The sequence below is a fragment of the Triturus cristatus genome, chromosome 4_2 (genome assembly GCF_964204655.1).
Source record: "Triturus cristatus chromosome 4_2, aTriCri1.1, whole genome shotgun sequence".
Classification (NCBI taxonomy): Eukaryota; Metazoa; Chordata; class Amphibia; order Caudata; family Salamandridae; genus Triturus; species Triturus cristatus.
In genome coordinates this window covers 793,364,368-793,381,928 of record NC_140586.1, presented here as the reverse complement: position 1 = coordinate 793,381,928, position 17,561 = coordinate 793,364,368, and the positions used below count along the sequence as shown (strand labels likewise).

Genomic DNA, 17,561 nt, shown 5'->3' with positions numbered 1-17,561 from the left:
ATCTTGAAATAATATTACAAATCAAGCTTTCTTAAATTGTTTCCAAAAGATAGAAAACAAGAATTGGCATAGCCAATAGGTCTCGCCTTTGGGACCTTATAAGTGTTTAGCTATGCAACAGTTGATGTTGCACCAAGGATATTGTGCTGCATAATTAAATACTTATAAGGTCCCAAAGGCGAGACCTTTTAGCTATGCCAATGCTTGTTTCAGAAGTGTTAGCATCAACCACAGCATATCTGAGCAAGGTTTTTAAGGCAGTTGTATGAGCTAAGTCGTCATCTCAAGCAAGCTTTAAAAAATAAACTGCCCATATTTTTGTGGGTTACCGCTTCACTATCAGGAAGACTCATTCGCATTGATGAGTCAATTTGTCTTCTATATATTTAGGAACCCCACACCACATAATCTGTTTATTAAATAACGCTTGCCAAATGGAGAGAGGACACGTTCCTGGACCAAAATGCATAACCTCCCCTACTCTTTGCTGGAGTGCCCCTGCCCACCTCGTCTTCACTGAACAGAATGTATAATTGAAAGATATAGTCATACTATGTGTTTGCAGGCCAGCAGACATAAAAGAAAGACTATTTTGTATTGCAGAATCCAATCTTTCTATTATGTTTATAGTGCTTTAGACATAACAGAAACAGGAGGCCAGGCCTCTTGCTCCTCTGGGCTCAGCTGGATTGCACTCTGGTGAGACAGACAGAGAGAATAACTCTTGCTGCAGAGGTCTGTGTATAAACTGGGGGTCACAGGTTTTAAATCCAGCACGCCCAACTAGATCTGTGCAATTTGGAGCCTCTTACCGCATTAGTCAGGAGGTGGAGGTGAGCATCATTTGCATTACGTCACTGGGCGGTCTCTAAACGAAAGGGCTGCTTGTTACGTCACGTCAGTTGTAGTCACTGCCGTACCCGGAGGGGCTCCGTTTCCCATATTTCATCACAAACCCAGGACAACAAGTCCCGAAATGCAAGAACAAAACATGCACGGGGGTCCATTACCTACCCAGGCGTGCCACTGTGGAACTTTAGTGATGTGGAGAGAGCGTTCTCTTGCCTATGTGTGTTCGTGAAAAGAGGTGTGGGTGGGGGCGGCCCTGTGACCCCGCAGTGTCATGGTCGATGAGGTAGAGAGGGGTCAGAACGGGCTCTGAACACAGCTGCCTACTGGGGAGGTGACCGCAGGAATGGTTTGTGTTTCCGTAAAGACCGGTTATTATTCAGATAAATCTTCCCCAAGAGGATCCTTCCAGGCGTCTTGTGGTTACAAATATTCTTCAGAGGTTGAACGCTGTGCCATTTACCTACCTGCCGTGAGGGGAACGGCCTGCTGTGGGGTCGCTGGCTGCATTTTGGCGGACCTTCATTGCCGTGAGGGGAACGGCTCAAGAAAACTACTAATCCCGGCATTCCCTGTACCGGCGCCTGCCGATGACGACGCCACCCTGCGCCGGACCTGCTTAAAATCGTACAGGCGCTCACGCAGCGCGGGACGCTCCTATCAGAGGTTGAACGCTGTGCCATTTACCTACCTGCCGTGAGGGGAACGGCCTGCTGTGGGGTCGCTGGCTGCATTTTGGCGGACCTTCATTGCCGTGAGGGGAACGGCCCAAGAAAACTACTAATCCCGGCATTCCCTGTACCGGCGCCTGCCGATGACGACGCCACCCTGCGCCGGACCTGCTTAAAATCGTACAGGCGCTCACGCAGCGCGGGACGCGCGCGGGCAGCGCCCGGGCGAAGCCCGGGCCAAGGGCGGGCCCGTCCTTGCCCGTCTCTGACCGATCCTGACCGGACTGGGCAACATCTCTAACGCTGCTGTGACACCATATCCAAGGTAGAAGGACTTACTCATCCTTGTTTGGTCTCGGAAGAGATTGTTGCATCCACTTGCTTTGCTTCATAGTTGCCCATTCTGTACAGCTAGCATTTTGTTCTAGTGGAGTTGTATTCTATCTTCTGGTAATTGTCCTTTTAGGCTAACGAGCGCATTGGCTCTGGTATTGTATGCTTAGTATAAATGGCGTCCAAAGGTAAACGTACATGCGGGGGTGGGTCTGTGACAGGTACACTCGACCATTTCATTACAAGAGCTGTATCATGTCTAGAGCACGAACTGGCTATTACTGAGCGTCGCTTGTCAGTAGAGTTAGCACAAGCTAGACGCTCTTCTTTGGGAATTTTGGCGGGGGCCAAATCTCCTTTGAAGATAGTGGGCCAGAACGAGGGCGAATTAGCTCTGCAGGAGAATGTTGGGATAAGTCCTTCCACATCGCAGCCCTGCAGTATCGTGTGTGATGCCCCTGGGGAATCTCGTGTTGACTTTGCGACAACAATTCGTAGCCGCCCTATCTCTAATAAATTAGTTTTAACCCACCCACAGACTAGGGCTAGCAAAAGAATTGTAAATCCCCCTAATGCTAAGAGGAAACGAGTAGGGGGGTCCCAGGGAGGGAGGAAGGCCAAACACCCTAATGTTACGGAAAAATCTCCAATGGGGGCAACACAGGGAGATGTTCCACTATCTCCTGGTGGGAATATTACTTGCCATAGTGAGCAGCCTCAGTTGAGTAATATGGTTCTTGAAATAGAAAAAATGTTCCGTTCTCTGATTCTCCCCGTTTTGGAAAGAGTTAAGCTAGTTAGTGAGAAGGTAGATAGATTAGAACAAACTGTTCTGGATAATTTCTGCTCACTTAAAAATGTTATTAAACTAGCTACCAAGGCAAGGGACAATCCTGTAGGGGTGTCCTCTACCCTTCCTACTCCCCCGCTGGCATCCCCTGCTAATGAAGTAGTGCATGGGGTTTTACCTGAGGTCGCTCTCCCCAAGGTACAGGTTATTGATAACTCTAACTTTACTAACCGATGTATAGATAATTTGGGAGACAATTTTTCGAGTGTGCCCAGTGTTAATGCTGGAAAAAAGTCTATGAACAAAATAAGGTCCTCGGAACCTGGGGTTAAAAGCAGCATATTGCCTAGGACTCATATTCATCTGCCCCCTGCCTGTTCACCCTATGTTGCTGTTCTGACTGGAGTCCCTGAACTACAGGAAGGTGTTTCGGAATCGTACCAGCAACTAAAGAACAAAGTTACGTTTTGGTTAAATAGGAACAGACCGCTTCCTAACCACTTAGATGGAAAGATCCTCTTTACTAGAAGGGTTAGTTGGGTAGGTCCAAGACCCAAAGATGTCCCAGGGGACTCCATTATTGTCAACTTTGGAGATAGTCGTACAGTGCATTATATCTGTGGCTCCCGTCTGGCTTGCGACCAGTCAAAAATTAGGGTACATGATCTAGGGTTTTTTTACAACTCTTGCCCTGTAGGACTTAGTCCATCTCTGGAAAATTGGGAAGCAAATGATCTGTGCCCCCCAGTAGCTTTTGCCTGACCGACACCTGGGCCGCAGTTATTTACTACGCCTCCCAATCCAAGTATCCCTGTTGGAAGGCCTAAGTTCAACGAACCTCTACGTTACTCCCCTGTTATCGGGGTGGATAAGATAGTAGATGTAGTTATAGCAACCCCTGATCTTCCTATGGGATCACAATCTGGACTCGTGCAGTTGTGTGCGAACTCTGCCCACGTCCAAGGCCAAGGAAGGGAGGGGGGGTCTATGGTCTCTTGGAACATTGCAGGCTTAAAATCAAAAATGGATTCACCGGATTGGCTAGGCTATATAGGCAACTTTGATGTCTGCCTTTTTCAGGAAACCTGGACATGTGAGCCTCAGTTCCTACAGGGATTTTTTAACTTTTATGTCCCCGCAATTCAGGGTTTAAGGGGACGTCCAAAGGGAGGACTGACAATCTGGGTCCGACAGGCCATATTTTCAAAGGCTTCTGCAATACCTACTGGGTCCGAAGATATTCAATTAGTCAGGGTGACATTTGGAACCCTTGGCGATTTAGATATCTACAATTTGTATTTGAGGGACCCGAATAGGACAGGCTCCCAGGTTTTGGCTCTCTTGGTCTCCATTATCGACCAGCACTCAGGTGGGAGGCGTATAGTGGTAGCTGGGGACTTTAATATCACCTTTGTACCGCTCCTAGACCCTGATTCTGGGTGGGGCAACGAAGCTGTGGAAGACCAATTGTGGGGGGTACCTGCGCTTGACCTCAGTCCAATCAAAAGGTGGACTGAGATTATTGTCCGGACCAATGCTCTCTGTTTTGAGTATGGTTTGAGGGCCCTGAATGGGAGGACGACAGGTGATAAGCAAGGGGCGAAGACCTTTGACAATGGTCGACATTCTAGCAGGATTGATTATGTCCTATGTAGCTTGCAATTATGGCAACCAGTCTTAGATATGGTTGTTGAGGCCAGAGTCGAGAGCGACCATAACCCTATCTGTGTTGCGCATAGATGGTGGTTTAGTAATCGCTCAATAGCTGGTGGAATGGTTCCGTGCCTGCCTGAGGTAACTCTAACAAATAATATGCGTAGACTTAAGTGGGGGGAGCTCGAGCATAACACCCTGGCCATTGCTGATATAGACAGCAAAGTAGCTGATTCTATCGTTGTGCTTGAGGGTATGCTATTCCAAGATCCTGGCAATACTAAAGTCACTGCATGCCATGAGAAGTTGTTTGCTGAAATAGGTTCCTATTTTACGAAGCCCTTGAGGAACACGAATAAGGCTCCAACTAAGAAAAACAGATGGTACGACGGTGTTTGTAGGGAATCCAGGTCCAACCTGGTGAAAGCCCTGTCTAATGGTGGACAGGAGTGTATCCGTTCCGCCAGACTAGCATATAAAAAAGCTGTAAGGATGGCCAAAAAAAATTGGGACGAGCAACACTGGCTGGATTTAAAAAGCGCTTGCCATACCCGAGATTCCAGGCTATTTTGGAACATTCTTAAGTGGGGCTGTGGTGGGCGCTCTGATAGCCCATCCAACTATGTTTCTCAGGCAGAGTGGGTCCAATATTTCAAACCTCAATATGCTTGTAACATTTTGTTTAACTTCGCATGGGTGCCAAATTATGTTTTCTACTCCCAGGGTCCCTTTTGCGTCCAAGATGCCAGTAGGGCTCTACGCTCGGTCACTAGTGGACGTGCCCCCGGCCAGGACAGGGTTCCTTCGGACGTTTTTCTCCGCAATAAGGGTAACTGGAGTAAGTATATAACCCTATTGGCTAACGCTGTGGCTGTAGGCGCGCCAGTCCCAAAATCTTGGAGGGGGGCAGTTATTATACCTGTATTCAAGAAAGGCGACAGGTCGCTCCCGGGAAACTATAGGCCCATTAGCCTCATCGATTCCGTTCAGAAGGTGGTAGGGAGGATGGTTTTGAACCAAATTCAAGAATGGATGGATGATAACAACATTTTGTCACCCTTCCAAGCTGGCTTTCGGAAACTAACCAGCACGGTGGACCAAGTCTTTTACTTTGTCCAGCTCCTCTGGAAGGTGGTGACATTGGGGAATGGCAGTCTTTATGTTGCTTTTGTTGACTTAAGGGCTGCCTTTGATCTTGTACCACGACACCGGCTGTGGGCAGTCCTAGAGAGGCTAGGACTCCCCAAAGAAATTCTGACTATGGTGATGCGTCTGCACGAGTCTAACTATGCTAGGATTCAGTGGGGTGGAGCGGGAGAAGACACATCTGAGTTCCCAGTCGAGCGTGGTGTGAGACAGGGTTGCACTATGGCACCCACGCTCTTCTCACTTTATATTAATGGGATAGTTGAACTTATGCTTTCTGCTAATACCGACGCTCCAAGGTTGGCTGGTGTTTCCATCCCCATATTATTGTTTGCAGACGATACGCTTATCGTATCCAGAACATCTAATGGTCTGCAAAAAGCCCTTCGCCTGTTTGATGAGTTTTGCCTTGATCATGGTTTAGAGGTTAATGTGGCAAAAACGAAGTTTATGGCCTTTAACCCTCATAGCAGCTTCCAAGGGAAAAGAGTATTTATGAATAGGCAACCCTTAGAATTAGTGACCAGTTTTACGTATCTTGGGTTGCAAATCTCAAATAAAAATAATTGGCGCAGACATCTGGAAATGGCCTCCCTAAGATTTAAGCAGATTACTGGTGCTTTGACCAGAGAATTTAGTAGGTCATTCACGAAACCAATAAGCCCGGTTTTGCAAGTCTATGAAGCTAAGGCCCTAAACTCTGTCCTCTATGGGGCGGAACTCTGGGGCTTTGAACAACTAGCGACTTTGATAAATGTGGAGCACAAATTCCTGCGTAGAATTACTGGTCTTCCTCAGAGCACCCCTCTGATCCCACTTAGGTATGATCTGGGTAGGAGGTCCATCAAGGATATTGCAAGACTCCGTCCGGTTTTATACTGGCGGAGGCTTTGGACTACTCCTGAACTTTCCCACTATGCCAAGGGCCTGAATGACATTATAAAATCTGATGTTTTTCACAAAATTGAGTGGCTGAAGAACTTACATGCGTCTTTAAAAGACATGGGTATGGAAGGGTTGTGGACCGACCCAACTCCTGCCCAGTTTCCATCAAAAAGTTCTCTTAAAATAGCATACTGGGAAAGAATAGATTCCCAGGTACTGAATAAAGCAACCGGGATGTCTGGGAAATTTTTGGAGTTCAAAGAATCCCCCTATCTGGAACAATACTGGGATGTGGTGACTAATGTGGGTGACAGGAAACTCTATTTCCAGTTTAGAGCTGGTTCTTTGCCCCTTAGATCTTTGACTGGAAGGTGGGCTGCGAACACGGAAATGCAATGTCCTGCATGTGGGGCTGCGATGGAAACATCTCCCCACTTTCTGTTTGTCTGCCCGGCACTTGCTATTCCAAGGCGTGTTTGGCTTACACCAATGTGTAGATCTCTCGGCACAAGGAGCAGCACTGTAGCTTTACGCATTTTGCGCACTAGCTCTTTGATATTGGTCTCCATTGCATTGGCAAAGTTCCTGGGCTGGGCATTGCGGAGAAAATCAATTAAGCGCTCCCTTGATGGTCCCTAATGAATCCAGCGCTCGGGTTTTCCCCACTTTTAAGTGGTACCAGGGACAATTTTAACCCAAAAAATCTTTTTACTACTATATGTCAGTCTATTGAATTGTTTAATGTTTTTTTAACAAGGTACTTTTAATAAGGTATTTTAATGTATTTATTGAAATGTATGTTTGTAGGTACAATGTTTGTGTCTTTTATGATTGTATTTTTAAATCGAATAAAGACTGATTGATTGATTATTATTTTAATATTAGTGTGGCGCACGTGACCGGCTGCTGCGCCTGGGCAGAATAAAAAAGAGCAGAGTGCACTTACAGGGGAGTCCCGAAAGCGTACAATAACCAGTATGTATTTAGCAGTGTGGCGCCCTCTGTGCGCGTGACATCTCACGGAGCTCTGGCCGAACGTGTCAGAAAGGGACGTTGTACTACTGAAGGGGATTTTAAAAAACCCATTTAGCAAGAATTAATTGTGCCCTCTCCATGTGTGCAGCCGATGTTATTGTTTTATTTACCCGGATAATTCATGGACACACATAACAAAGGCCTTAAGGCTTGATACCACCTCTTTGTGATGTAGGAAAAGCTTCAACCCAAGGCTGGTCTTGGTGGTTTGGGGTGAGGGCTACAGCTTGCTAATTCAAATAGAAACATGATCAACAAATGCCTGAAAAGTATGCAGTTGGTAGTGTTAAGGACCTTCCTTAGGTATGGCCTGGCAGGTGTCAGAGGTTACTGGGGAAGCAGGGTTCTCCAACCTTTGTTGCTATAAGAGCTACATATGTTTAATTAAAATGTTCCTGAACTACTAATACTATTGGAGATGTAACAGTACCACATAAGGCATGATTACATGGCTACCTTGTAAAAGATTACCAACAGTGATCATCTCAGTGCATAGGTCACGGTTGCAAGAAGTAATGTAAAAGATGATTTGACAATCTCAAATGCCTCTACATGAGTAATACAAAACAGCCATAGATGCAATGCCATTGGCACAAGATTAATAATATTAGTAATGTGTCTCCCCCAAACCATTTGTTTTTTAGCACTCAAATAATAGCCTTAAACATATTTTGCAACTACAACCATTTTTTTCAAACACCAGAATGAGTTTTTAAATATACACTTTTTCCATCTCAAATACACACTTTTCAATGTTGGTATGCATGTACTAATATAACCAAGCAAAGGCTTTTGATAGTTGGCTGGTCTGCACACAAGAGACCTACTCATTGGAAAAGCCTGAAAGGTGTATAGTGTCAATGACAAATGGTCCGCCAGGGTCAGATGAACTTTGGCACTCCGAGCGAGTAAAGAAATGACCACTTTGTCCTCCTGATTCTCTGTCTGTAGATTGGCAAACAAGTGAGGGCTTACTCCAGGAAGCAGAAGTAGGTTTGGAAGGCTGATACACCATGACACCGTTACCACATACACTAAAACTCAGAGATATTCAGTGGTATCACCAATGAAATAATAGGTCTGCATCTATATTAGACTAGGCAGGTGAGTTAAGATAATGCTCAACAAAAGAAACAAGAAGACCTAAAAACTTCTTGAGTGAGACAACAGCAGCAAAAGTAATTCTAGTAGTTAGACATTTAACCCAATAGATTAAGCAGAAAAAGTGACATTACACTCTTCACTATTATCAGTCAGGGAGGAATTTGGCATTTCAATTTCCTGTACTCTGGTAACTAGAAGGTTGACTATAAAAGATGTATACATTTCAACTTAATCAGTAGAGGGAAATAATCATTCTAAGCAGCAATGCTCTGCTCTTTGTCGTAGTTTCCTCAGTTACTCCTTGTTCAAATGATAAAGTTAAGCGGACCTTAGTCAGTGCTGCAGAGAATGTGTCTAAGGGCCTCTAAAACGCTCCTGAAGCTAAATTGCATCTTAAAACAATGAAAGGGGTTTCTTCTGGTCATTGTGCCCAGTGGGGCATCTTCTGACTTTTGTAAATGAATTTGGGCTTCCACATGCTGTTGCTGCAGACCTTTAGTTCAAACTCTCAGTGAAAATCTCTGTCTCTCTTCGACAGGCTCTTCATGCAAACTAAGGCGATTGGCAAGAAGCATGCAGCCAATCAGAAGGAGAGTAACCTTAACAATCGATAACCTCATCATACCGGAAGAGGAGGCAAATACATGTGCATTTTCCTAACCTTTCTAAACCAAAAGGTGAGGAGCATTGATAGGTAAAAGGGATGCTAACTCTCCATTCATAGACCAGACAAGCCTAGTGTGGATAAGCTTTTTGGGATTAAATCATAAAATGGGCTACCCAATCAACTAAACTGGTTTGACATGAGGCATTGTTCTGTTGCAGGAAGTGATTTTTTTTCTAGTTCATAATCTTTACTTCGATCACCAAGACCATAAAGGTACATTCGCATAAATACATAAAACATTTTCTAACTGGGTACTATCCCGGCACTCAAGTGTTGCTGTTGACAATGTCAGTCAAAATAATTTAGGATATAACACAAATGTGCAGTACCAATACAAGTGGTCCTTGCTGTCCCCAAATGCTATCACTCAAATAAGAACTGAGGCACTTTTTTTGATGAATAGGAAAAACAGTAATGTCCCAACATATGTTCTTCATAAGAAATCATGAAATTTAATGTGTCTTGTAACAAATGATATACAGTTCAAAAAAAGACCTATTCTCCTTGTTGCATTGATATATTAGAACAGTACAGTGTACACATGAATATATCATATTTTTATATGAATTCCAAAGGAAAACCTTTCTCCTGATTGACTTTGTACATCATAACAGTATAGTCTACACATTTAGTCCCTTAAGGACAAACCAAATCCCCGCGAGGTGAGAAGAATCAGATGTCGAAACCCCGTCGAGGAAGTAATCCGGAACAGCCGACACGTGTTTCGTTACGCAATGTAACTTTTTCAAGGCTGTAAATGTAATCATTGCAAGAAAAACCTATGTTGACAGGTAAGCATAGCAAACAATATTCTCTGAACATACATTTGTTCCTTTATATACGATATGTAGTGATGGCAGAAGGAAAAAACGACCCAGCAAGAGATTCAGTCCAAACATGTGCGTATTTCATTGCTCACTAGATTAGTTATACTCCATTTCTATGCACACCAAACAGTGAAGAACCAAGAGCAGGGAGATAGCCCAAAGAGATTCCATGCCAAAAGTACAAATATAAATATTGATCATAGTATTGTGAAAAGAAGGAAATCCAGAATTGTGAGTCAAAAAGATAAAGTATGTCAGGCAGCCTAGCGGACAATGCCCAGAAACTAATGCATTTTTTATCATGCAATAACCAAATAAGGTGTGTTAAGTTGGAAATACGTGAATCCATCCCCACTGTCTAGTAGGAGTTGGACAGTACCTTCAATATAGTAGCGATGTTGAAGAAATTTAAGAGTATATCCTAGTCCAAAAGTATAGTCATCCGACGAGTGAAAGTGTCAAAAAACAATCCTGTTTGCTGGGTTCACCCTTCAGTTGTCTAAGACAAATAGACAAAGGTAAAAATTAACATCCAAATGTGTAAATTTGTGCTATTGGTTAGTTCCCAATGCGGGCTGAGCCTCGCCGACGCAAAGCTCGGCAAATGATCCAGTATTCCTGCAGTGTCCCTGAAAAGGACGGTCCATACCTGAAAAAGACAGATCCCAGAAAACTATCACAGACACGTCACGTTTATCTAAAAGAGGCGGTGTGACAGTGTATAAGGCTGTTACCATACAGAAATATGGCATAAATTCATCTAATGTAAATCATTCCACGAGGTGCGATTTGTAAAGTAACTTACTTCTAGCTGCCGTAATCCAGCAGCAAATCCGTAAGGAAATCAGTAGGGCTGTCACAGTAGGACAATCAGCTATTTTAAGGACCCTTAAGGTAAATTATCTGAAAAAGAAATATAGTGCATAGACCATGTGTCACAAAAACTGGTCAAAGTATGTAGCCCATTATCCAATGTTTTGTTAGAGGCTGAGGTATGTTACATCAGTCTCATTTCTCATACAGGGCGAAGTCGAGAAATCTCTACTATGAAATCACACACACCTCAATCTGTGCTACAGTAACACAGACATATGTAATGTTCACACTTATCACCAAGGTTTGTAGCCCATACAAATCACTATTGTGGGTGCCAGAACGATACATCCAATAATTCAAAATTATGTAAGGCTATTATTTATGCCAATGCCCAAAGTTATCACAGTCATCCAATCATCACTGGCGGAACTTACTTTCCAAAATTTGGAGATAACGTCCAACCCTCAGGGCAGCCCCAATCAATCGCTGCACCTTTCTTTTTATTTTTAAGAACACGTCGCCGGAAAAGGTATAGGGACTATAAGTCCCCTGAGTGTTCTTCCTAAACGTAAAAGGTAAATCAAAAATTATCAAGGGTCACAATATAATGTAAGAGGTAAAAGTCCGGCGATGAGAGAAAAAGGTGGGCTGTCTTGTAAAGTATTCTACGCCTACCCAAATTGTTCTAGCGTAGTTAATGGTGGAAGCTCCAATCAAAAAATTACTCTTTAAAGCCATACAATCAGACGGGCAACGTGAGAATCTACCACTTAAGTATTGTTACTAGTAAACATAAAAACTAAAGACTTATCACAAATCATCACAGTAGTCGTCCGATTATGACAACATTACAGACGAAGGGAACCCAAACTGTTAACCCTCAAACTACGTTAGTATGTAACCGTCAAATCATGTACTCACGTGGCCCAGTAGCGAATTTTTCTGACCTGAAGCACTGATCGGTGCCTGTGCCTATCCCGATGGGCACCTAGAACTGTTCAGGCAATTGGGAAATAGATGTGCGACTGGTATTTCCATTACTATCAATCGTAGTATTGTGTAAAGCACATAAAACATTTTGTTAAAAAAAAACCAAAAAAAAAAAAGAAGAGCACCTATTTTGTCCTTTAAACTCAACATATGTACATACACACACACACATGATGACCGACTGCTCCAAATCCTTCCTCTTTGATGAATGAGTTAATAAAACAATTAAACTGTTCTTTGCTCTGATGAAAAAATTGAATTTGGAGCATATCTGATTAAAAAAATATCATACTTTTGTCCAATGAATTGGTTGATTTTGGATTATGATTTGTCCAATAAGACGCAAAGTGGGCTGCATGGGATAATTCTTACAAGTCAAACTACCAATGGCATGGGTACACGTGCCATTACTAGTCATAAACTACCAATGGCACAGGTAAACATACAGTGCTGTATATTTATGTACATCTACTGCTGCCACACATGGATATAAAAAAAAAAACTGGGGCAGTGTTGGTCATTACTAGGCAGGCAATACTAATCCAACTAGTTGAGCACCGACCTATTCACTTTGTTGGCTGCTAGTTTGTTTGGCCACGGGCATAACTTGCCTTTTGTTGAGTATTATCCACATCCAACTCAGAAAGTTTGAGGTAGGAGTTAGGAGAGTGCTAGAACGGGATTTACAATGCCAAGAGGAGCGCTTGGCGGTTCTAGAACAAGAGCTCCCCGCAGATCAGGAAGGGCTGGCCAAGTGAACGGAATTAAGACTGAAGATAGGGGACATCTGGGACTCATTGGGTAAATACAATAGAACCATGAGCAGATGCCGTTGGTACACAGAAGGGGACAAGGCAGGACGCCTATTGGTGCGCCTGATTAGGATGGAGACCCAGCCTCACCCGATTTTGACACTCAAAATGGAGCATGGCCATATGGTATATTCAACACGAGTGCATTTACCACTGATTTACAAAAGATATATTATGAGCCCCATCCCCAACTGCCCCTCAGGTCATGGAGACCTACCTTGCCGGGCTGGAACTGCCCTGCCTTGACCCAGAGAGTCGGGAGTCATTGGGGGCCCCCTTTGGAGGGGAGGAGATCAGAGCGGCAATCGCCCATTTGAAGACCGCTAGGTCCCCTGGGATGGATGGCATGGCCACTGAGCTTTACAAGGAGTACGGGGGCTTGATACCTAAACTCCTGGAAATCACTGTGGAAGCGGGTGACAACGGCATACTCCCAGACTCCATGTGCGAAGCACTGATCGTTATGATCCCCAAACCGGGCAAGGATTCCCTGCTCCCCAATTCGTATCGGCCAATCTCGATGTTAAAATTATCAGCCAAGTGCTGGCCAGCAGGCTCCTACCGTATCTGAGGCAATTGGTACATGATGACCAGTCCGGTTTTATGCCAGGCAGGAATGCGCTGAGGAACATCCGCCGTCTTGCGCACGTTATGCAGTCGCTGGAGGGTAATGCCCACCAGAGTACCTTAGAATTCTTAGATATTGAACAAACGTTTGACTCGATCCGCTGGGAATATTTGTGGCAGGTGCTTCTAAAGATGGGGATAGGCGAGGGCTTCATGAACTGGGTGAAACTACTATATGCTCAGCCTTTGGCGAGAGTTTGCACGGGTCGATATGTGTCGGATACAATATCAATAGAAAGGGGGATGCGACAGGGATGCCCGCTCTCCCCCTTGTTGTTTGCCCTGGCAGTGGAGCCATTAGCATGTAATCTCCGGGGGGGGGGGCAATTCAGGGGCAGGGCATCGGAGTAGGTTGTATAGAACATATTGTATCCCTGTACGCCGACGATGCACTTTGTGTACCTGCGCCGACCGACCCAGTCCATGCTGATACTGTTTGCGGTTTTGAAGCAATTCACTGGGGCCTCCGGACTTTCCAATAATAAATTAAAATCATAACTGTACGCGATTGGGTCGGCGGATGAGAGGGATGGCGCCCAGCTCCCGGAGATAGGGCTTCCATGGTTATCGGACACACTGCGTTATCTTGGGATATGGATATCCAGAGACAAGGACACCTTCTACCAGCACAATATGGGGCGAATTCTCAGGGGTCTTCAGGGCAGTATTGCCTTCTAGAACACACTTAAGCTCTCATTGATGGGGAAGATTGCCTTGATAAAAATGGTAGTTTTGCCTAGATGTCTCTTCACGATGCAGGGTTCTTTCTTTGAACTCCCAAATCGGGTATTTAAGGAAATAGATGCACTGCTTATAAAACTGCTATGGAACGGGAAATTATTTTGGGTCAGTCTAGAGGTCCTGAAACGCAAGTGGGGCAAAAGCTGTCTAGAAATTCCAGACTTAGAGCTTTACTACTTTGCATCACAATTGCAGCATGCCATAGCCTGGTTGGACACGGATCCCTCCTGGGAAAGAGCCCTACTGGCAGACACGTATAGAGACCGGCAGCTGGGTACACTCCTTTGGCGGGCGGGAGGGGTGTCGGTAACCATGTCCTCCATTGGTGAGGCTACTAGCGGCGATATGGCATTGTTTGATCAAGAGGCTTATCCGGGGGCAGCCAAAAGGCGGATTTCTGGCTTATGCCACCTTTCGCTTAAATCGAGCAGGTTATGTCGACTGACAAATGGAAGGAAGGGGGCTGCCTAATGTTGTCTGACCCATATCCGGAAAATAGGTTCATTACCTATCAGGAGGTGGTGGCTACCTTCGAGTTGGGACCGGGTCAATTTTTACAATATGCCAAAATAGCGGCAACGGCACAACAGCTGTGGCCCTCATTCCCTGAGGCCCCGGGGCATACCCATACCCTGGTCATGATGATTAACATGGTGGAGGGCGGAAATGTGTCACCCATCTATATGGGGCACTGCGGGCCGATAAAAAATGTGGACCCTTAAGAGTTGAGGAGAAATGGCAGCAGGTGTGTCTGCAGGAAATTACGCCGCGGAACTGGAAGAAAATCCACGAGAGCGTACGCAAGGTATCGGTCTGTAACAGATTCAAGCAAATTAAGTATAACATAGTTCGTATGACCTACCTCTCACCCAGGCGGCTCCACGCCATTGACAGTTCTAGAGATCCAAAATGCCCTAGGTGTCGCCATGATCAGGCAGACTTCCCACATATGGTATGGACCTTTCCAACAATTCAGACGTACTGGATGGAGTTTCTTGAGGACCTACATAGAATAACGGGGTGGACGCTCGCCATGGATGCATGCCCCTGTCTCCTTGGTTTAATCCCACGTGACCCTAAGCACTATACGAGCAGATGGTTCCTGGTTCTGGGGCTTATGGTAGCTAGGCGGCGTACAGCAATTTACTGGTTGGCTCAGCAGGGGCCTGAGTTGGAAACCTGGAAAATGGACCTGAGAGAGTGGGCACTGGCTGAGGAAGGGCACATGCGTAGCACTAGAAGAGATGACAAATAGGTACTGTTGGCATGGGGGATGATGATTCAGGAGATAGCGAGACAGACCCCACATTCCACACAGGTGTCGCCAGGTGAGACACACTCCACTAGAGGGGTGGCCCACAGTCAAGAGGGGAGACATGAGGAGACCCAAGAAGGTTCTTAAGATACATGGAACTCAAGTTGCATAGACCAGGCAGAGGGGGTGGGGATGTGGGGGGGTTGGTTTAAGTTATAGTTTGGTTATCGCACATAAAAACTTTGTTTGATCGAGGACATTTTCTGGAGGAGAGTATTTGTCTATATTCCGAGTCCATTATTGGAATGTTCATTGTATCAGTTGTCATATATGTGATTTGTAACTGTATATGAACATGGTCTATGCCTTCGAAGGAACAAACTCAATAAAGACATTTTTTTTTTAACTCAGAAATTTAGCAATTGGTATTACACACAGCTCACTTGTATTTGAGTGTGATGCAGCGGAGAACATGGGGTAACATATTCACCACATGTAACCACTAGTCTTTTCTCCTTATGAAACTAAATTTGGCCTATAACTATAACTGGTCCTCTGACGAACCTTTTTGAGAGTTCTCAGGGACTGACAACCTTTAAGGCGGATAATACTCCGTTATGAGGACCTACAACAAAGGGAATATTCTACAAACCAAAAACTAGCATCATTGTACGTGCTCATGAGGGACACCTGGGTGCTACCATGATTAAAAGGAGAATGAGACTCTCTTTCTGGTGGCCCAACATGGGTAAGGAGGTTAAAGATGCTGTTAGGTCGTGTGTCGTTTGCTGTAGTTGTGACAAGTCTGCTAAGTTGTCCACTACTCCTTTGTCTCCCATTGTTTTGCCTTCTGCACCTTGGATGAAATTAGGGATTGATATTATTGGTCCTTTCCATGCTCTTGACTTCATGTAAATTTGCTTTAGTTCTGATGGATTATTACAACAAATGGCCTGAGGTCAAGTTTGATAAAGAAGTGACTTCTTTAACAGTTATTGAATTTCTTAAAGACATTTTTCTGAAATAAGGTTTCCCTGAATCCTCGGTGACAGATAATGGCCCTCAATTGATTGCCAAAGAAGTCGAGGACTTTGTCACTAGTGGATTTAAGCACCTCAAAAGTTTGCTTTTCCATCCTCAGACAAATGGTCTAGTGGAGCAAATGAACAGGGTTTTGGGGAAATGTATTCAGTGGGCGTTAGCCAACAAATGCTTTGTTGTCAACTCTGTCAGGAGTATGCTCTGGTTTTATCGCACAACTCCGCACTCTTCTACTGGTGTTTCACCTTTTGAGTTGTTGCATGGACGCAGAGCAACCACAATATTTTCTCCGTGTTGGATAAGTAAGTGGGCCAAGGGAAGTAGTTGGACTGATGCTTCTGTTAGGAAGTGTGTGTACTTCTCTCAGGAAAAGCTGACATTTTATTTTGACAGCAGGAAAAGGGCCAAGGAGTTTGAGTAGCTTGTTGGTGATTGTGTGCGAGTTAAAAAACCTGTTCATGTGTGGAAGGGAAGACCCAAATTCTCTCCTCCTATCAATGTGATTGAAGTCAAAGAGGATTCTGTAAAACTTGGGAATGGTCAATGGTGGAACAAATGTTTTTTAGTAAATCGAAGGTTGTTCTTGCGGTTTCTAATGCATCCAGTTCTGATGAAAGTTCTAGTTATTCTAATGTTGGACAAAATGATGTAAGACGTAGTTCTAGGACGAAAAACATTCCATTGAGATTGAGGACAGAATGGCATCTTTCATTTGTTCTTTTTCTTTACCGGTTTGTCACTATGGTTTCATTACTGTAATTCTCCTGGTTGTTTTGTTAACTTTTATTTTACAGGAGTTGCTTATACTGGTATTTCCTTGGTTAAAGCTGTTATAGGAGTTTCCCTACTGTTATTTGTTCTTGTTAAGTTGTAATTCTTCTTTTTCTTCTATCTTATTTCCTCTTTTCTTTCTTAAGTGTTTTATTCTTTACTATTTTTGGGAAAGACCCACGTAGTGGCTCGTGCTTCTCTTTCAACGAGCTAGGCTCGTGAACACTTGTATGGAACCCTTCGGTGCAGAACCTTGGTGTATGAATGTTCTGCACCGGGGTTTGAAAATGACAGTTAAACCCTGAGCTGCACTGTTGCTGCTCTGCCTTATGGTCCAGCCAAATAAACGTGGTTCATCTTACCTGCTTGTAATTCCCGATTTACCACACTCTCTTTCCTAGGATTGCACACATTTTCAAAACATTTGAAAAATTTTACTAGAGCAGTTATCCACCAAACTAAACATTTCTTTGGACAGTAGGAAATTCCGTTGATATCGTCCACATAGCCATCGACAAGAAAAGAACACCACAATCATAATGAAGGAC

At 44.4% G+C, this 17,561-nt stretch overlaps 1 long non-coding RNA gene across 1 annotated transcript; it reads right to left on the bottom strand.

The window, feature by feature from the left end:
• Nucleotides 1-9,567: 9,567 nt before the first annotated feature.
• Nucleotides 9,568-11,711, bottom strand: LOC146835056 (uncharacterized). Its single transcript, XR_014960373.1, has 3 exons — nt 10,766-11,711; nt 10,340-10,459; nt 9,568-9,884 (listed from the first exon to the last, which is right to left on the bottom strand). It is a non-coding gene; the product is annotated as an uncharacterized LOC146835056 (long non-coding RNA).
• Nucleotides 11,712-17,561: the final 5,850 nt, after the last annotated feature.